The sequence below is a fragment of the Struthio camelus genome, chromosome 1, assembly GCF_040807025.1.
Source record: "Struthio camelus isolate bStrCam1 chromosome 1, bStrCam1.hap1, whole genome shotgun sequence".
NCBI classification, from domain to species: Eukaryota; Metazoa; Chordata; class Aves; order Struthioniformes; family Struthionidae; genus Struthio; species Struthio camelus.
Genome location: NC_090942.1, coordinates 126,251,700 through 126,271,710, shown reverse-complemented (window position 1 = coordinate 126,271,710; position 20,011 = coordinate 126,251,700). Strand labels below are relative to the sequence as shown.

Sequence of the window (20,011 nt, the reverse complement as noted above, 5' to 3'; positions counted from 1 at the left end):
ACAAAATGTAAGACTAAAGTATTGGGTCAAAGAAGCAGCCAGTTTTAGAAAGGAATGCATAGCATGCTTTGAGATGTTTTGCTAATCATTACACTGATACGTGTTGAGAGAAGTGCTTTTAATGACTGCCCTCATATTACCAAACATTTGCCCAGAATGTAAATAAAAATAAATTTGGCAATCAGTTCTTGAAGTTTCAGCACCTGTCATACTTAGCCTAACTCACTAATCTAAACATACATCTGCCTCTGCTCTCACCACACATACCTTAATTGCCGCAAAAACTGATTTACATTATTATCTATTAAGTATATTAAATGACTTCCTTAGGTCCCTTCCAACTTTCAGATGAAATTCAGATATACTACAAGCCAAACAATAAACTGTAGCTTAAAGTATCATTGAGGGGTATTTTGATATTCCCTTTATTTAGTCTACCTCCTTGTATACTTCAGTGAATAGTCAATATTCAATTTCAATATTCATTGAAATATACAAGGAGGTAGATTAAATAAAGGGAACATCAAATGCTTGAAATACCAAATGCTTGAAAAATGTGTGAGCCATTAATGTACCAAACCTTAGTAGTGCTCAAAACTCAGTAGTGTAAAAGGACAACTGCCACATGTCTGTATCTGTAGGTGACTATCCAGCAAAGCTGAGGCATAGAACACTGAATTTTTGTTTTTTTCAAAATCTAAACTTTATTCACAATTTCTTGTCTTTCAAAAAAAATCACAATATTTTATTATGCGTTAATTTTCTAAAGTAACTTCATTCTTGGTAGCTGCAGCCGAAAGAAGTGAACTCTTTGCACAAACTATTTATATGGGTATGTATATAAACATATATGCATATTAAAATACACAGAGATGTTTTCATTATGTTCTTTTCCCAGGAAATATTCAAAATGACAAAGGAGCAAATTTAGTGGTCAAAAGACTCATGCATCTCAACTGGTACACGCTGCAATTTTTCCATTTGATCTTTACTGTGACCTTATGTAAGCCACAGAGTTTCAGGAAATGTTCTGATCTTTCTTGTCACTGATTCCGAAGGAATTTTTTAAAAGAAGGTTTTCAGGCATATTACCAAATTCTTATTCCGTGGAAATGCAGGGAAGGAGAGAAAGAAAGAGAAAAAGCACTCTTGCCTTACTTAAATAAATCATTCAACACTGATATTAATGATAAACACCTATTCTTGGTAACTTTTTACTTTTTATTGGTATGTTGACATGTCATGTAACCCCCCACCCCCAAAAAAATCATAAATGTGGGAAATTCTTGATGTCTGAGTCACGACTGAAAGGACAGAGCGGTAACAAGTATTACTTGGTCTATCAGATGGTCCTAAACCTCTAAGCCTTAAGATCTGCCTGAGCGCAGCAGCGGACCTCAAATGGTATGCTGTGATTGAAATGTGAAACACCTGCATTGTTACATAATTGTCCTTAAAAGACAAAGTAGGCTTGCATCCCTCCCCGACGGAAACCCTTATTTTTGACACATTCTCATAATTTTTTAATTACTGAAACCGCTTCTGCACTGCCTTGAAATCAGGGAGGTTGTGATGGATCCCTGCAGGAGGATTTGGGGGAAAATGGCACTGCATTGGCTTCTCGAAGCCCTGCACTATCCTTAGCGTTGTGGGCTCTCACTCCCAGGGTCCTCTGGCTCTAGCCAGCGCAGCTCCTCCATCCTTGCCAGCTGCTGAGCAGGAACGGATGGCTCCTTTTCCCTGTGAACTAGGCCTCCCGCCAGCCAGGCAGGCAGTGGTCGGTGAGGGATGGAGCCAGGGAATGCCACTTTTGCAGGACTTGCAGGACAGGAGGTGGCAGAGAACAGGCGAAGAAGCCGCCTAGACCTCACTACCTTTTTTTTTTTTTTTTCTCCCATGGAAGTCATCCCAGCTTGTTTGCACCTTTCAGCTTTACTTGGAGACAGTTATTTTAAAAGTTGTATCTGTCTGCTTTGCACGTTTTCCTGCTTTACGTGGGGAGAGGAGAAAAAAAGCAAAGAGCTCAACCCCACGTAAAGCAGAGGCACTACTTCTTTTCCTTACGCCTGCGGTTTTCTTCCTTTCTCAGGACACTGCCTGAGGATGTGGCACAGGGCGAGGAGGGGGTATGAGGAACGAGCTCCAAAGTGGTTCGTGCCTACGTTACGTTCTGGAGAGGTCTAGTAACACTTGATACACAGCTACGCTGTGCCCAAACCAGGAGGGGAGAGAAGGGGAGCGCTCTGGCAAAAGGAAGGAGAGGGTTGTCCACTTGTTTTTGTTTGTTTGCTTTTTGTAAAATGCATGGAGAGCCAATGTAAATTGTAGTGGCTCATCATATCTGCAATTATTAGGAAGAGCTTTTTCCTAGTTTCAGTCCCAATTGTGGTGCTAGTCGTTTCTGATTCTTCTTTTATCACTGTATAAAGGGCTGCACAAAGTCTGTCCAGGAAAACAAGCAGTGACCATAAAGGTGTAAAATGAGATAATTATAGTCTGAAATAAAAGAAGAAATGTTACTATTCTGCTCCCTCAATCGTAATTAAAACTTGCGTCTGATGCCCGTAACGTTAGCACCTACTCAGGCACAGAAGCAATTTTGTTCGTTGCTACTCCTAATTTACATTCCTAGAACAGCTCTGCAATAAAAAGACCAGTGACCAAATGGGAAAGTCTGCATAATCTGGAAGCGAAAAGCATGCTTAGGATTTAAATTCCCTTTGCCATAATACCCGTCTCATTAAGACCCATCAGCTCTTCACTTTCATTCAGAAAGGGCCCAAAGGCAATGGAGTGGACGTTCAAGGTTTTCTTAGACGGCTCTTTGAGCCCACGTGCCTTTCTCTGCATCTGTGGCGTGAGAGCAATGGGCCCTTCAAAATCTCCTGGGCACATCTGCTGTCGAAAAATTCCAGTGGGAGACGTGATTAGCAGAGCTGTTTCCATCTTTCGGCTGGAAGAAAGAACGCTGTCACCAAAGTCCTCTGCAGAAAGCGCCGGAAGATAGGCCGAACACTCCTGTCGGGCGACGGCGCCCACAGCCCGCTCTTTGACGCCCGCGTCAGGTGGGACACCTCTCTGTCGTTAACGCCGACAACGAAACACGGAGCGCTCAGTGTTGGCTTCCTCTCGCGAAGGCTGGTGGGGAGGGTGCTTGGTGGCAGGGCGCCTCTGCCGCCCGCCCAAGCCCTCGGAGGCCCCAGGTGGCGGCAGCCCTCGGAGGGCTCCGGGTGGGAAGAGCCGGCTCCGACGGCAGGGTTTGAGGTAGCAGCCGGAGCGGGCGTCCCCCCGAGGCTCCCCTGAGCCGCCTTCGCCACCTCCCGCCAGGAGGGAGGAAGCCGGAGGCTGCGCCCACGGAGGAGGGGAAGGTGAAAGGAGGGGGAGGCGCGACTGCGGAAAAGCCACAGAGAAGCTTTGACTGATGGCGTCTTGACGCGTTACGTTCATCTTTCTTTCCGCGAATTCCACGAGGCCGCGTTCTGAATCCCAACCGTTCTCAAATATGCCATCGAATAATTGTTTTCCCTGGCCTGGAGTACTTTCACCAATCACAATTCACTGCCTGGAAACCCTTTTCACAATTAAGGCTGTATTAAAACTTTTCAGGATAAACAGTATGTAAATTTAGACCAGGTTCCCTCCAGTTTTTGCCAGTAGAAACCCAAGTGCTGTGTGTCCTGAGGGACAAATGATTTGTTGCCAATTATTTAACAAAAGGGTTCTCAGAAAAATTTTCTGCCTTCATCTGTCATAAGCTCCGTGTTCCAGGAGTCTGTGTTTCGGCACACTCCTGAAGCGGACAGGTGAGACAATGAGCAATCTGTTCATTTTTTTCCCCCCTTTTAAACAAAAACACTTTTAAATTAATTTGTCCTAAAAAGACAGCAACACTTTTTCCTTTAATATCATTAACTCTGCAGGAAAACAAATGGCCTCACAGAACATTAGCAGCTATCAAAGGGCAAATAATCTATAGTCGATCAAATAAATGTAACAGATGACACAAATCTGCTTTCACTTACAGTAAATGACTGCATATAGATACGTACATGGGTAAATAGGCTTCTCAGAAGTTTCTTCTGAAGAAAGCTCATAAACTTGGAAATGCCAAAGAGATATCTTTATGTCCCACTGTGCAGTTACTCATAAACTTCACGTACATTTACTGTAAAAGTAACATTGCCACTGACTATTACTGACTGAATCTAAGCCAAATATTTCTTTGAAACATTTCTTTGGAAACGATCACGTAAGGAATACATTTGCAATATTTTAAATAGCTAGAAGTAACAGATCATAGATATAATTAAACTAAGCCATTTGTTATTGCATTATTAAAACGTCCTGCTACCACACAAGGTGTACTTTTCTCACAATATGCTTATCCCAGCCACGCTAGACCCCTTTATACAAGTTCTTTTCCTGCATTGTTCTGGCCTATCAATCACTGTACATATTGAAGTTTTTGTTCAAAGAAACACATTTAGAAATCAGGTTCCTCAGCACTTCCAGAACTTTAGAGTGTTTTTGAATGCAATTCCTAACGCCTTTTGCACTTGATAAAGCCCTTATATGTAATTTTAAAGAAGAAATATGAATTCTCACAACATGAAACTTTTTCCATGTGAAGAATACAAATTTTGCTGTGTGTGGCATAATATCCACTTAGAACGTGGTGCTGCTATAGAGAGGGTCACATACTTGTTCTTCTTGAATAGAATATTATGCTGTGAGTAAGTTATTGTGAATCAAAGGGTCTCCTCAAGTAATAATGTACTATACAACAAGCTCAACAATTTCAGAATACGGTTCTAAGAGCTGTAAGCCTTAAATAACATGGTAAGATGGAGAGAGCTGAACAGCTAAGGTATATATATGTAATTCTAGGATATTCAGGAAACTTTCAGTCTAAGTTTAATTACTTACCAAAGACAAATTAATGCTGCTTTGCAAGAGGTCTTTATCTTACTGAACATTATCTTTTCAGTAAATTCCAGTTGCGCCTCAGGCCCGATCGCTGCAGTAAAACTACATTGATCAAGGAGTATAATGATTATCTTTCCCGGCATCTGAGATCTCTACCATTTCATTTTTAGTAGATTTTTCTTTGATTCACACAACGATTAGTTGTTTTTATGCCTGTCAGGGTGTGTGACAGAACTGCAGGGATGCATACTTAGTGATACTCAACACAGCTCTACCATCGTGTTTTTACGCTGGCATAAATTGGTACAATACAGTGATAAATCAGGCTTGTGATACCTAATCCTTCCTATCTCAAGAAGGCATAGTTACTTTCTGTTTTTTTACAGCTACTCTTAGCTACTGTCATAGTTTCTCTCGTAGTTGCTTTTAAACTTATTGCCCTGGTTCTTCAGTCCCTTACGCTTTGTGAAAGCCTATTCAATATTGGTGTTTTTGTGTTTTTTTGGTGTTTTTCTTGCAGTTTACAGAAACCAGAAATTGGCTTAGTTTTGAGAATGTTCATCAAACTGGCGGATTTATTTTTGCAAGTTCCCAGTCAGAGGTACCTCACAGCTGTGGCTTATTATGCCCAAGTGCTCACATTTGCTCATAATATAGGAGAAAACAGAAACTGAATTGATATATGCAGACCATGAAGTAAGTTTTTTTATAGGCCAGATGCACAAAGACATTTCTGGCTTCTGACATGCATGTTTGTACATACCGAAAGAGTGCCTTCCGTCATGTCTGGTTTTGACTACTGCTGCTGCAGTGTGCCTGACTTTTTCAGTACTCTTTCGACATCTAGGCTGTCATCAGTGATAATTGTTAAGGCTGCACTTTCGTGATAGCTGTCACTTACATTTTGCTTTCGGCTGGCTTCATGTATTTTCAAATCTATCCAAAACTTTTGCCATTAGGAGACTTTTGTTTCTAAAGAGCAGAAGGAGATACAACACAGCTGGACCAGTGTAAGTGGGAACATCTCATAGCAGCCAAGTGACACCCTGGATGCTTCGGTGGAGCCCTCTCCATGAGCTAGATGTGAGGGCTAATGATTTCTTATGGACATTTCAGGGGCACTTCCAAAATAGCTCAAGCTGGTCTGTGTCCTGGCTTCTGTGGCCCCACGTTCCCACCCTGCCAGGATGGGCGCTTGCTTGCATGTGCAGCGAGCCAATGCAGGGAAATGCATTTCAGCCAATGCAGCTGAAAACGAGTACTGCAAAGAAGAATCGAACTTTTTGCAAAGTCAGCTCCCGCGGCCGGCTCGCTGCCCTTTCAGCTGAGCACTGATGCTAGTGCCGGGACAAACCAGGAGTGCATGACGGGAGCGAGGGAGTGGGCAGGCCAGCAACAGCACCAGCTCAGATAGGCTTAACCTGCCATTGAGCTTCACCTTCTGGATATGGTTTCACGTCCCGCTGAGTCCTGTCCCGAAAGAGGGAGGAGGTCCTGCTTATCCTCTCTCCTCCCCCTGCCACACGCTCCTGCCTTGTTCCCCTTGGGATGGCTCTAGCAGTCGGATAGCCCTGGGGCAAATCAATTCAGAGAACTGACCCAATGGAAACCTAACACTGCACATAAATAAATATGCAAATAAAAGAGCAGTCTGCTGCCAGATATGTCAACCTGTCAACTGAGTCAATTCACCCTAAGGCCACACAATTGCCAAAGCCAACATGAGGGAGGAGGGTACCTGCAGCTGGGGAAAGGGCAGAGGAGAGGGAGCAGGACCTCTTTTTTCAGCATCAGGTGGGTGTTAGATTGACAGAGCTGTGTTTAATGTGAAGCTACCCCTGCAGCTCTCTGACGCCTCCAGTTTGCATGTGGGGGAGCTGAGCTGGGAAGAAAATTTATAGAGGCAAATTTTAGTTCCTGGAAGGTCACCTACCAGGGCTGACCCTCAAATCAGTGGAGAGAGATGGACTCCTCTGGGTGAGCAGCTCCAGGCACCTTTCTCTCAGCTTTGACCCCAGAGAGAGCCCAGGGACACCAGCTCCTCTAGGGAGAAGGTGGCCTTTGTGAAAATCTGCTAGACCAATGATCTTCAGCTTGTTTCACTGTAGATCCCGACAGTTTGGAATGGAGCCCTGAAGGAGGCCCTGGAGGCCTGAAGCCCCGTAGAATGAGTTTTAGCCTACTGGCTGGGGCTTGCTTGGCTGAATCACCTCCTTCAGGGCCCCGCAGAAGTCATCTATGAACTCGGGAGTCTGTGGACTACAGGCAGAGACCTACTGTCCCACAGAAGTGCACACGCAGCTCCCTCAGCACAGGCAGGACAGCAGAGATGAAGAGGGAATAATAATGGCTCTTGCTCACCCATATGTTTCTACACTATTTCCACACTGCCACTGAACTTAAGGTAAATGGTATCAAGGTTGCTTTTTTGAATGTATCTAAAAATAAAGAATAATTGTATTTAAATAATATAATCCATGACTTTTTACTACACTCTCATGACTTTTGCCTTTGTATTTCCCCATGACAATTTGTATGATTTATTATGACAAACCGCTAGCCCTAATAACTGCAGACACAGGCTTTGGCATGAAAATGTGCTACATATTTTAAGACTCTTTTTATACTAAACATTTGTATTATTTTCAGTTCAATGCAAAGTAGAGAGAAAGCCCCAATGTTTTGCTAAAGGAAAAGGATCTAGAAAAGTGGAGGAAAAAAAACAAAAATCAAAGTTCCGAGCAGCTGATACTAAAAATAAAATTGAAATAAAGTTTTTTTTAAAAAAAGTCCTCTCAAATATTGTTCAAAGAGATTGTTATATTTTGCTATCATTGAATTTCACCAGTCCTCCCTGAGTTCTGTTCAGTTATAGGTTTTCACATAACCAGTCCTGCGTCCACCCATTTGCATTGGCCTGTACTGGTAGGGTCATCTCCTATATTAAAGAATTCAGAAAGATTGCTCTTTAAGCAATCTTTCCTATTATGAGCATAGTCTGAAATTTAGCTGGCTATCAACTAAACTAAAGATTTCAGGATTGCTTTGCATGTGCAATGTGTCATTAGGTTCCATTCTCTATAATTAATAACATGCTCAAAGTTTCATGTGTTTGTGTGTATAGGAGCAAATCAGCAGTTGCTCCTAAATTGGTAAAATTTGGGGAGTAACAACTGTAAGGCACTCACTTCTACTTTATCAAATTCTTAGGTTTCAACAGTCCTATCTCAGATGGCTACAGTCTGTCAGTATGGTTTACCTCAGTTTACTCACCTTTTAAACCAGAGGGAAAAGCTCATCGTTTGTCCAATGTGCTAAAATATTGATAAGCAACACACATGCAAATCAATTAATATTAATGTATAAAAAATTAATAGATTTAAAAGTTCTTATTATACAAAAGGAATTTGGAAATTAAGATTATTTATCTGTAAAAAACATTTTTTGAAGTTGCCTGTGATATGTATCACACAAAATCATAGGAAATGATAAAAAAAACCCCGCACTGAAAAAAAATTAAGAGGAAAGGATGCATTTCCCTACACAGGCAAGATAATGGAACTTTACAGCTTTTCAGAAAGTTTAAATGCTAGACATTCAAACAAAATGTTTTATTCATTCAAAATTTATTATCCTACATCAGCACAGAAGATAGAAAGGGGAATGCTGTATGAAAGTCAGTGAAACTCAGCCTATTTAATTTATATTAAATCTCTGCTCAATTCCATAAATATATAAGACCTGGCCTTGGTTTCAAGTTGTGCTGGATAACTTGGGCAAGTTATTCCAACTTCTTGTGTCTTCATTTTCTTCTGAAGATAATACACTGATCTCCTTGTTATGGGATACTGGGATGTAGAACTGAAAGCATAAATTGAGAGCTAGTCATTAAATGTTTGATTACCACTTCTTGAGCATCACCACTCTTGCCTCAGGACTAAGCAGAAGATAAATGGCAAATATACGCTGTTGTCCAGCTTTCGGTGACCCTGGTTAGGAAAAAAAGGTTTTATTAGTAAGAAGGTGCTGCTCACCCGCCTCCCAGACAGTAGGGGTGAAATTCTAGTTTCATTAAAGACATTGTGTTTGTTGTCATTGTCCTTGATGGATTTTGGATCCTTTTGTCGTTAATAGGATTCTGCACCCTACACTGTCTTAAACTCTACCTACTAAGTATTTAATTAAAACATCAACATCGAGGGAAATGTCTCCTCTGGATGAATATTATACATGAGGAGGGCTATGAGAGGCAGGCCTTTTATCCAAATGGTTGAAGGGAGGCAGTCTGGCTTAAAATTTACAATGGAAGCTCTATAACAACCTGAATAGTAGACATCATTATGCGTCTAAAATATGCATCCTTGTTCTATGATTGGGTCTCCGCTGAGGTATCAGAGTTTTAAAATGTTGCTCAAGAAGAACAGGCAGTTTATCGTTATTCCCTATTTCTGTTTTTTCCAAGCTGCAGCAATAAAATGAACAAGAAAAGTCATTTGTACAAGGTGGTGTTGATATCTGTTAACAAGCATGCTGACTTTATGGTGGAGTAGAAGGAACATAGCTTTAACCACTCACTGAAGAACACTCTTAAACTTGCATTTATTTACATAACATCTATGGCATTTAGCTGACTGAAGAGAATTGATTAGCAAGGAGGCTGTTAAATAGCAATCCGATGGCAGTCACTGCACTGAGCATTATAGGTTTATTTCACTAATCGGTGCCCTCCTGGAGTCTTTATTAGTCAATTCTAAAAAATAAAGGAGCGTTCTGAATTGTATTTAGAAGAGAAGCAGACTGATGCTTTTCACCACAGTGAAATCTCAGAGCTGGGCTCTTTCAGAAGTAAATTTAGGATTTTCTGGCCAAATCATTCCTTTCCAGAGAATTCTTGTTTGTGGTGCTATATCCGTGCCGTGCTGCTTTGGCACACCCCAGATAACACGGCATGCTGAAAAACAGCCCTGTCGCCGCCATGGCAGGCATTGTGTCATCTTAATTGTCCACCACAGCTGCTGGGGCCGCGGCAGCCACGAGACTGTATGTGAGCAGAGCCCTTGCCCAGCCAGCGCTGGGCGCGAGGCAGGCGCTCAGAGGTGATTTCCGCTCCGCAGAGACAACAGCGCAGACGCTCATTAAAATGCCATCTCTGCAGAAGCACAGCATGTGCACCTCAAGATTTAAACCCTGCCACGGGAACGTGAGGTGGGAGCCATGGACCTCCCCAGTGCCTGCGCAGGAGCAGGAATCTCTTGCAGGCTAACTGACTGTTATAAAGGGACAACTAAATGGAGAAAAAGGTTTCAGTGAGGTCCTTCTTTATGTTCTGAAGAATGTTTTATCATGGGTAGGTAGAAATAAAATTCTCATCTCTGTGATTTTAGTAAGGATCAGAAATAAGGAGATGAATATGCTGAACCCTCAGGAGCTGTGTTTATATTAGCGTGACGGGCAAAAGGGCAACCTGGCTCCGGCAAGGGTTCCTGGAGGTTTCCAGGACATGCTGAGCACCACTAGAGGGCTCACAAAGTATTTAAAGCATTATTACGTATTATCGTACATAAAAATATGTTCATTTTACTTTCTGTTCCTCCATTTTTAAGTTCAACGTAGTTCAGAACTGAACCTGCTAAAGTGTACCTTGCTTAAAAATGAGCCTCCCTGACTCATGAGCTTACTTCCATATGGGGAACAACACCACCCTATGTCCTCCTCTGTGTAAATAGGCCTCCTACATTAAAAAATTTTGGCCTGATCACACTGCTCATTACTCAGTAGTCCCTAACCAGAGGCAGTTTTTCAACAAAACGACGACTGCCGTTATCAGAGCTTCCAGAGGACCAAACGGGTTCAGCATATCAAGTATAGCAATACGAAATGTATCAGTGTATCAGGATGAGATACCTCAGTGTGGCACATACATCAGGACGTCAGAAGGAAAAGAAAAAACACGGTCTTTTTTCCCTGCATCTTCCCCCATCTAAACAAACAAACAAACAAAAGCTTTACTAAAGCAAGGAAGACAAACGCGACCCTAATATATGTAACCTTCCTAATGTGGGATTTACCTAAATTCTGACAACAGACTCTCAGGCTCATGAAGATTTAAGTATATCACTGATAGGGTCAAGGACATTGGCCATCCCTGCAATAAGATACCAAAATTATTTGTGGTAAGTGAGCTGCAACTGATAAATAGCGCTAACTATCCCTAAAATGACGCTTCCTCTTAGGATCAAGATTTATCTTTGTTAGTGGGTGAGAATGCAAAATTGGTAAAACATATTTTTCCCCCTCTTACCAGTCATTAATACTGAGGACCTTGCTATAATGTTTATGTAACGAAAGTAGGAAAGTTCTAATATATAGCCCCGAACTAAAAATGCAAAGACAATAATCATGAGAGCATTTCGGTGCTAAATAAAATGAATTTCCTTCTTTTTTCTACTCTTTCTTTTCCCTTTCCTCCCTGAAAGAGGCTGCCAAGGGAATTATTATGATTACTCGGCATGTTTTGCAGATGGTTGGCTGCTGCAAGGGGCTCTCAAGAGAGGTCAACATCCTATAGCATCCAGCTTGGAAGCTGCCCTCTACACCAGCTGAGCTATGAAAGTCCTTAGTCAGCAAAGCATTTGCTGACATGCCTAATTGAAATCTGTGGGACGAGTCACCTCCTCAGCTCAGACTAAAGCACTTTCCTGATTTGGGACTTGATTCTACTCTCCTATTAAACCCAATGGAAATACTCCACTTAGCGGGAATTGGAGTTGATTAGGACGGTTAACAATTTTTATGTTTATATATACATACATACGTACACACACACATGCACATACACATACAAAAGCTGTAATTTCGAGGTTTCCAAAAGCCATGTTCAATGTTGTTCTCAGGAGTCTTAGCTAATGGATAAGTACATCGTTATTTTTCTTTTGGGGGATACTAGAGATTAGGGGCACTGGCTGTGTGATGCCAACAGTGTGAGGAAAGAAAGATTTCTTGAATTTTGGCTTTGTTACAAGGCATGTGGACAAACAGTTTGGAATATCCACAGTGACCAGCTGGTGGGGTGGGGGGCTGCATATTTATTTAATCTGTAGGCTGTTAGTAAGTAATTAATAAATCCATTTTTCTGGTACCGCTCCATGGTAAAGTGGAAGAGACAAGGGGCAACATGGCCTTCACGCTGTGACACACACCTGTGGGGACTCTCACATTGCACACACGCAAAAATGCAGACAGGCTGTATTTAGCACTTCTGTGGGATCGGATAGATTACAGAGCAAAACAGAAACACCGACTGCCCCAGAGCTCTCTTTGGTTAGGGCACTTGCCTCTGCTCTTCCTTTTAAAGGACGAGGATGATATAGCAGATCCCAAGCCCCAAAGAAGGGCGGAATATCGAATGCTGCTGACTAAGTCTGGGCCAATGAACTGGCGTTGCACGCGGCTGATGGAAAGGCTGTGAACTTGGGTCGGGAGCGGACCCTGCTGCTTGCACTGATGAAGATGTTGTTCCTGCCCAAGCAGGAGTGTCAGGATGGCACTAACTCCAGCTGCCCAGAGCTTGCACAAGGGCTTTTGTCCTGCACTGCGGCAAAACTGCTCTTCGAGGTCAGTGGAAGACCAGAGCGTGGCTCTGTCTCCCCCAAACGCATCCTGAAAGAAAATCCCTAAAAATATGTTTTTCTAAGCACTTTCTAGCCAGCAATATCACTCTTTAGAACAGGAACATGTGTTTCCCTGGCACATCTATTTCACAGAGACAGATGCTCAGAAATAAATACATTGAGTAAATAGGCTGAGATTTGCAAAACCAGTCTTGAGTAAGACCTGAATTTTCACATCCTTTAGGTACTTCAGGTCTCTGTCCTTAATAATCTGAACTGTCCTCACAGAGGCAGTCACTGGGAATGTGACATTTTACAAGTCTGGGCTTCATATTTATTGTTCAAAAATATTCTGAAATCAGGGACTTATAATGCAGGTATATCTGCTCATCTAAGCCAAAAATTCATAGTTTGAATGGTTATAATTTGGGATTGTGTGAATCTTAGATTTCTAAAATGCAAATGATGTATTTACACTGGAAATGGAGGGAACCATTATAGCTTCTTTTAAGGTGGGCTTTCTCATTAAAAATTTTCTTTTCACAAAGATACGTACCATTATTTAAGTATGATGAGGTTAGCATAAACCAACAAAAGCGAAGAAATTCTAAGCTAAGATTGATGACACATTCTTAACTCATGCTGTTGTGCCTAATTATCGCAGGACTGCCAACGAGCTCATGATAATTACATACTGCAAACAGAGCTGTGGGGGGAAGAAATCATTGTTTTGGGTTCATATTACTTTCACTGAACTTTACTGGCATGTTTGATTCATATCTCCTTTTTATGTTTTGTGTTCATAGACCCTGGAAACTCAAATACAAAACTCCGATGGAATCAGGAAGAACAAGGCCAGTTTTCCCTCTGGACACTTGTCTAAAGCATGATGACAGCCTTGTTTCATTTATTACCATGAAAATGTACAGTTCTTGCTTCTTTTAGTGAACCAGTGCTGGGCAGCCTGGCTATTTCCAGAAGAGATACAGGCCGATCATGTTTCTGTTTCTAGACAGAATATGAGAAAAGGAGGGGGCTTTGAAGAGCAAGAGAAAAGAGCGGTGTTACACACAGCAAATGCAGGTTTCTGTCAGTCTCTTTTTGCCGTTTCCTAGAGTTCAAAAGCAGATGTTTCTTTCCATTCTCTTATTGGATATGAGTACAGTTTCAACCCCAGAGCAGCAATATCTACAGAGGAGTTTAATCATTTTCACTCTCTCATTTTACACCCTTTGTCCTTAACGCAATTTAGATGGTCAAAGCACTTTGGACCAGTGATTCTCATTTACTCAATATGTGCGCAGACCCCAGCACAATGGTGTCCCACCCCAACTGAAAAATTAAGTGCTTCTCTGATACAAATGCTAAATAACTGATCACAAATCCCTAAATTACACAACATCATATAATTTCTTCTCCCTGATTTTGTTAACATTTTTATTTATATCAGCATACAGTATAGATATAAAAAAAAGCAATGAATCCCTAGAGACGGCAGATATCATTGCAAGTGGCAACAAATAGCTCTAATGGATTTTCTAGTACCTTGTTTTCATCATCTCTGATAGACTCTCATCTGCGCTGGTTGGAACGGTAGGGCGCCCGTGCATCCTACCCCAAGACTTCAATAGATCTATATTTTATGGCCCTATAGTAAAAGTAATTGCAGGTTTTATACTGTCTGTACTGCTCTGACAGAAAGTAATCCATTTAGAGACTTCCGGAAACTTCAGGTGTTTCAGTTACAAACACAGGGGCTGACATGCGCTCCGGTCTCACTGTGGGCTGGTTACCAGCCTCTTTTTAATGAGGGTGCATTCCCCAGATCTAACCTTCCTTTCCTCTCCCTTTGTAGTAGCACCAAAATAGCAGAAATTTTGGAACAGGAGAGATTAAAGCTGAAAGGATTCTGCCCCTTTTCAATTCCTTTCATAAATGTAGAGCAACAGCAGAAGACCCAGTTCTGGTGCTGCCGAGAGCTGCATCTCCCACCGAGGTCAGCAAGGAAGCGCGCCTGCTCCCTCCCTTCCCAAATCAACCCCTGCATCTGTCTGCAGCTCACAGTTGACAAAAATCAAGAATCGATTTTGACTCACAGGCTGACCTCAAATTAGTTTTCAGAAGCTGTGCAACAGATCTTGACAATCTCACAGTAGGAGAGCAGGAACTAAAGCAATCAGAGAAAAACAAAATCACATTTTTGTGCTGAATGACAGAGTAATTATACCGTCCACCAAAAATTCTCAGGCTCTGCCAAACATTCATACCTACACAACTCGCTGCAGGACTGCCTTCTGCCACCATGGTAACAGCCAGCCCTGTGGCAAGAATTTGGCCCAAGGATCAGGAGAAGGTAACAGGGGAACAGGGTTCCTTCAAAAGCACAAATACCCTCTAGATGCCAAGTCTGCCATTTTGTGCCTCTTAAGACCAAGAATAACTCAGTCTGAATGCTAACAGCGTCTTTTAATTGTATATGATAAACGGAATAATCCAGCTTTTATCAGAATAATTAATCTTGCTTGACACTCCAGGCCAAAAATCCAATATGCTGGATTCCACAGACATGACACTACTTTGTAATATTTTGCTATCTTTTCAATGTATAATTAATAAGGAGGGTAGGGAATCCACAAGAATCAGCCAGCATTAAAATAAGCAGAAAGCAGAAAGTTAAGATATCTGGAGCTGAGTTGAGAGAGCCGCAGCTATTTCAAAGAGAGTACCAATTGAAAGGAAAGTCCCCAGCTGGGACACCATCAAGATCCTGTTGCAGCTGGCAAAGACATAGATACCACTTGCTAAATTATCTGAAACAATTTTTTTCATAGCCTGAATTACATGCTCTTATTGATGAATCTAATTTTAAAATGCTACTAATTTCGTAGTATAGTCTTTGATTGGACAGCTGTGAATGTGTAAACTCCTGGAGAGGAATGGATCGCCAGTCTAGACTCTTGGCATCTTCAGACTCCTGGAGTAGCCACTCAGCAGATGAAAATCTCTGCAGTGCTAACTAGGAAAAAAAGCTTGCTTACATTGCCGGGATAGGAGGTTATAGAATCCCTGTGCGACTCCTGCCATTTTTATGACAAAAATTACAAAATTATAAACTCTCCTTGACCCAAAAGATTAACATTCTTTCCTAACGCTGAAAAACTGTGTGAATAAAACTTATTTCCAAATACTATATTTCTTGGCATCAGAATAATTACATATTCCCTTCCATCTCCTCATGTCCCTTTTTTCCCCAGGTTAAATATACATTTTGACAATGCATAAGTGACCATAGGAAATTCATTGCGTGCTTGGTTCAGCTTGCTACTTGGAAAATAAGCAGTAATTTTCAGCTTGCAGCCCTTACATGTTCCCGTGGTGACCTGTCTCCCTGCTGTGACCTTTCGCTTAGCCTGGAAACCACTGACCTTCTTCCATGCTCTGCCGTGGCTCAGAAATTGTCCTCAGCGGAGAAGTCACCAACTCATACTTTATTGACTGAGAGCAAAACTTTAATTCCTATTTTCAAAAAGAACTGCTTCACTGAGAGAAGAGCTGCTAAATTACATCTTCATTCTCCATCCTCTCCAGCTGAATGTACTGTGGAGCTGTTCTGTGTCATTTCAAACTGTTCATGAGGAACCGGGGTGCTAATACTTAGGCCTGATAAGTGACTTTGGGGGATTAATCTTAAGTATCTCTGAATCAATTTCCTAATAAACATGTAAACTCCTCCTGATGAGTAAGAATATTCTGATCCTACAGCTTTTGCAGCTGAAAGACGCAGGGAACAAGCACAAATGCAGTTCTGAAAAGTAAATAGGGAATATAAAACGTGTGCTTCTGAGCACCAGTTCAAATTCAGTCTCCTGGAACATACAGCCAAGATGTGGAGAAATGAGACACCTTGGCAAATCTGGCTGCGTCCATTAGGTTGTGCCATCAACAGCAAGACAAGAGTGACAGAAGCTGCACGATGCAGCAGTGTGGTGGCTCGGAGGTGGGCAGGAGCATCGCAGGGCTGTTTGACCCGCTGTCCTGAGGAGAGCCCCGAGCAGATGTGTGAGCTTCGGACCGAGCCGTGGGGCCGTGGGCCATGGGCGTGCAGCTGCAGAGCTTCCCCGGGAGCAACGCTGATGCCATTAGCCTTGCTGCCATGCTGTCACACCCCTGAAGGCATGGTACACGGAGCAAGGAACGTGTTGGGTGTTTTCTCCTAGAGCGGGAAAGATGTTAAAAAAAAAAAAAAAAAAGAGCTTCATGCTTTTCTGCAAGGACTCACAAGGTTGTTTCACTGCCTTCAGACATTCCATTTAAAAGCATTATTCCTGCAAAGCAGCGTGATTTGATTCCAGCAGATTTGATTCCTACCGCTCTGGTAGCCTCATACCAAACTGAAGCGTGGACAACCCAGGAGTAGGGCTCTCGCCCAGCCAGACTGCTGTGTGCCTGGCTTGCACATGCAGGCAGGCCCCTCAGCTTCCCGGCTGCTAGAGGGGCGTGCAGGGTGAAGAGCTGGGGCGGGCTGTTAGTCAGGGAAAAGACCATCCGCAGGACAGATACTCAGTTGCTGCAACTTGGCTTGGCCTCCCAGATTTTAGTTGAACGCCTTTATACAGCAGCAGGGTCTGGTCCTGTGAACACCTGAGAGGAAGTGGGAGGAGGACTGTAAAGGAGCAAGCGGTAACAACAGGGAAAAATTTGTTGACTGGGAAGCTCTTTGTGTTCTCAGATCTATACGAAAGAGTGTTATACCCTGCAGAGATGTAAAAATGACATGTTTGAGCATCTCCTTTCACTTATTAACCAAAACCCTAATTCATTATTTCTGAGTTTTTCATTAACGGCTGATGACAGTATACCACACTTTATCCTGTTTCAGGTGTCACTGACATCATCAGCTTCGACAGTCGTCTCTCATACACACCCCTCAACCGAGGTATTACCAATAAACGGTGTGCTTTTAGGAGCTCGCAGATGTTCTTAGGCATTCAAAACACGCTGTGCTACTGACCAAGCCTTTCTCCTACTCTCTTTTGCTTCTCCTGCTCTCCTCCCTCCCAGTTATCTTTGTATTGTCCCCTTTCACATCCCCTTTTCTTTTTCTTCTTTGATCAGCTCTATTTTATGGTTTGAGTTAAATGCATTCAAATTCCAACATATTGCTGACAGCCATTTAACGATATAAGTACCCTTCCAGTTCGAAAAAGGCAGTCCTAGCTCCTAACTGTGCTAGCTGCTGCTTTCCTTGCGTTGGCTCTGCGGCTTGTGTGACTCCGCCGAAAGGCAACTCAGCTCACCAACCTAACAGGGAAGTAAACCAGTAAAAACAAGTAAGCAGAGGAGAGTAAGGCCACGGTGGCTGTAACTGCCCAGAGAAGGATCAAGGTGTTCAGGATGGCTTTCCCCCATGGCAGACCACAGCTGGCCACCCTGCTGCAACATCCCTCAGGTGGCAAAACCACCCTTGCCTACGCTGCTGAGAACTGCGGACTCAGTTCACTGGTAAAAGCACACAGCATGCACACTCAGGCCTCCTTTCCTTAAGAACGTGAATTAAAAGATGCAGTAGAGTGGCTACAAATTTATGGTGTATGCAGCGGGCTGTATATGGCTCACAGCTGGGGGATGGCAGTCCATATTCATACACACCATTACACAGTGGACCTCATCTCTTCCCTCTGAGAAAGTAAGAGGTTATTTATTTATATTAAATAAGTGACGTGGTGGTGCCTTTTCAACCAGTCAGCTCCTGCAGGGGAGCAGTTACCAAAGCAATACTCTTTTGTGCTATGAGGCAAGGCTATCTCAAACCAGCAAAGAACCAGTAAAAAAGGTAGATTTAGTGTTTCGCACCTCCTGATGGATCCTACTATGCTCCTCCAAACCAAGGCTCAACTCCACCTGCTAAGCATAACCCCATTTGCTTGGAGATTTTCCATACGTAATTTATTGCAGTGGCCTTGCCATGGGTTTTTAGACTACCTTTTATTTGTTATTTTCCTTTCTTTTATTCAATTTCTTATTATGAAGTGTTTCATCTAAATGCCTCTTCAATGTCTTCTTTTCCTTATCACACCTTTCCTGTTCCCCACCCTTCCCTTTCAATGCTGATTTTGGTGGAGGGGCACAGGGGAGGAGGGGAGTTGTTATTTTGCTTTGCTTTGCTCATTATATCCTTTCTTTTCCTTGGCTCCAAGAAAGGATACAAATTTTCTCAATCGCAGTGAAATATCATCTTCTACCGCTATATTTTCTGTACTTTGTCATATTTATTTGTAAGGGATGCTTCCCATTCACCTCAATCCGAAGATTCAAAAATCATCGTGCTTTGCTTTCCAGATCCCGTGTCTCCTTAATTTCCAGTGATTTGACAATGCAAATAGCTACAATAGCTCTAAATGGCAATATTAATAGATACATGAAATATAATGAGAGGAAGCCAGCACCTTTCTATCAGGTATAGCTCTGTGCAGTAGGACTGAAAAGGACTTTTCTTTTTGTTTTCTCTCAGTGCTGACTTGGGCAATGGAACCTTTTACCTTGCTGGAGTTCAGCAAAGGAAACCACCGGCAAGAGGGACGACAAGACGATCAGGCCTGAATATCCTCCACATGCTTCTTCCAGAGGTAACAAACATCTCATATATGACCATGGAAGTCAATGGAAACCCGTCTGCTGACATTAATGCTCCGGCCCTTAATTGCTTCCTTCCAGACTACGGAAAAACAAACAAACAAATAAACAAACAAACAAATGTGGTGCTCTGTGTACCAGGTCGTAGGTTCAGGATGCTCTCATGTCCCACCATGAGGCAATCTGCTTATGGGTGCTGCCAGGGGAGCATAGGCCTGGGAGCACAAGCACCTGAGGAGGGGAAATGGACCTTTTCCTCAGCAGCAAGGATCACGAGAAGCAAGCTAAGATTTGCTAGTACTCAGTTTCACTCATTCTGAAAACATGGTTCACAATACTTCTCAAAACTTTTGTTTCTGTTTGCCTTGTATATACAGCGTAAGGCTTGTGGTGGGCATGGGGAGGGGTGTTAAGGAGCTTTTTGCAGACTAGAAATCCTGCTTTTTTATCTGTGATAGTTGTATATTAAACCAACCACTGATGGATACAATGTTATCTGTTTTTTCTGCCCTCCTTTTGCTGTCTGTAACTGAGATTTCTCATTCTATTGTTAGATTTGTAACAGGACTACTAGGACTGGACTGCCCTTCACTTTATTTGTATACCTGACGAGCCACAATAGAGCCCTGCTTCTTAATTGTATTGAGGTCCTCAGGGCTCTCAACAAGAAGTTGTAACAAATGACATAACACAACTGTATTGAGTCACACCTTTTTCAAGCCCAGCTCTTTTTGAGGGACACAGGAGCATGGATAAAAGCAGCCACAGGCAGCAAAGAGCCCCTTCTGAAAACAGCTTCTGGTAACTCATTCAAGTCAGTGGTCACAAAGAACAACAGGACA

General features: G+C 42.5%; 1 long non-coding RNA gene across 6 annotated transcripts in view; it reads right to left on the bottom strand.

The window, feature by feature from the left end:
* Positions 1-478: 478 nt before the first annotated feature.
* Positions 479-20,011, bottom strand: part of LOC104147124 (uncharacterized) — a 139,376-nt gene continuing 119,843 nt past the window's right edge. For 4 of the 6 annotated variants that reach the window (XR_011135721.1, XR_011135723.1, XR_011135726.1 and 1 more), the window contains 2 exons: positions 10,995-19,251; positions 479-10,906 (listed from right to left, as the gene is read on the bottom strand). This is a non-coding gene — a long non-coding RNA (uncharacterized lncRNA). The remainder of the gene's footprint in view (positions 10,907-10,994; positions 19,252-20,011) is intronic. The other 2 variants (XR_011135722.1, XR_011135724.1) reach the window with 2 other exon arrangements.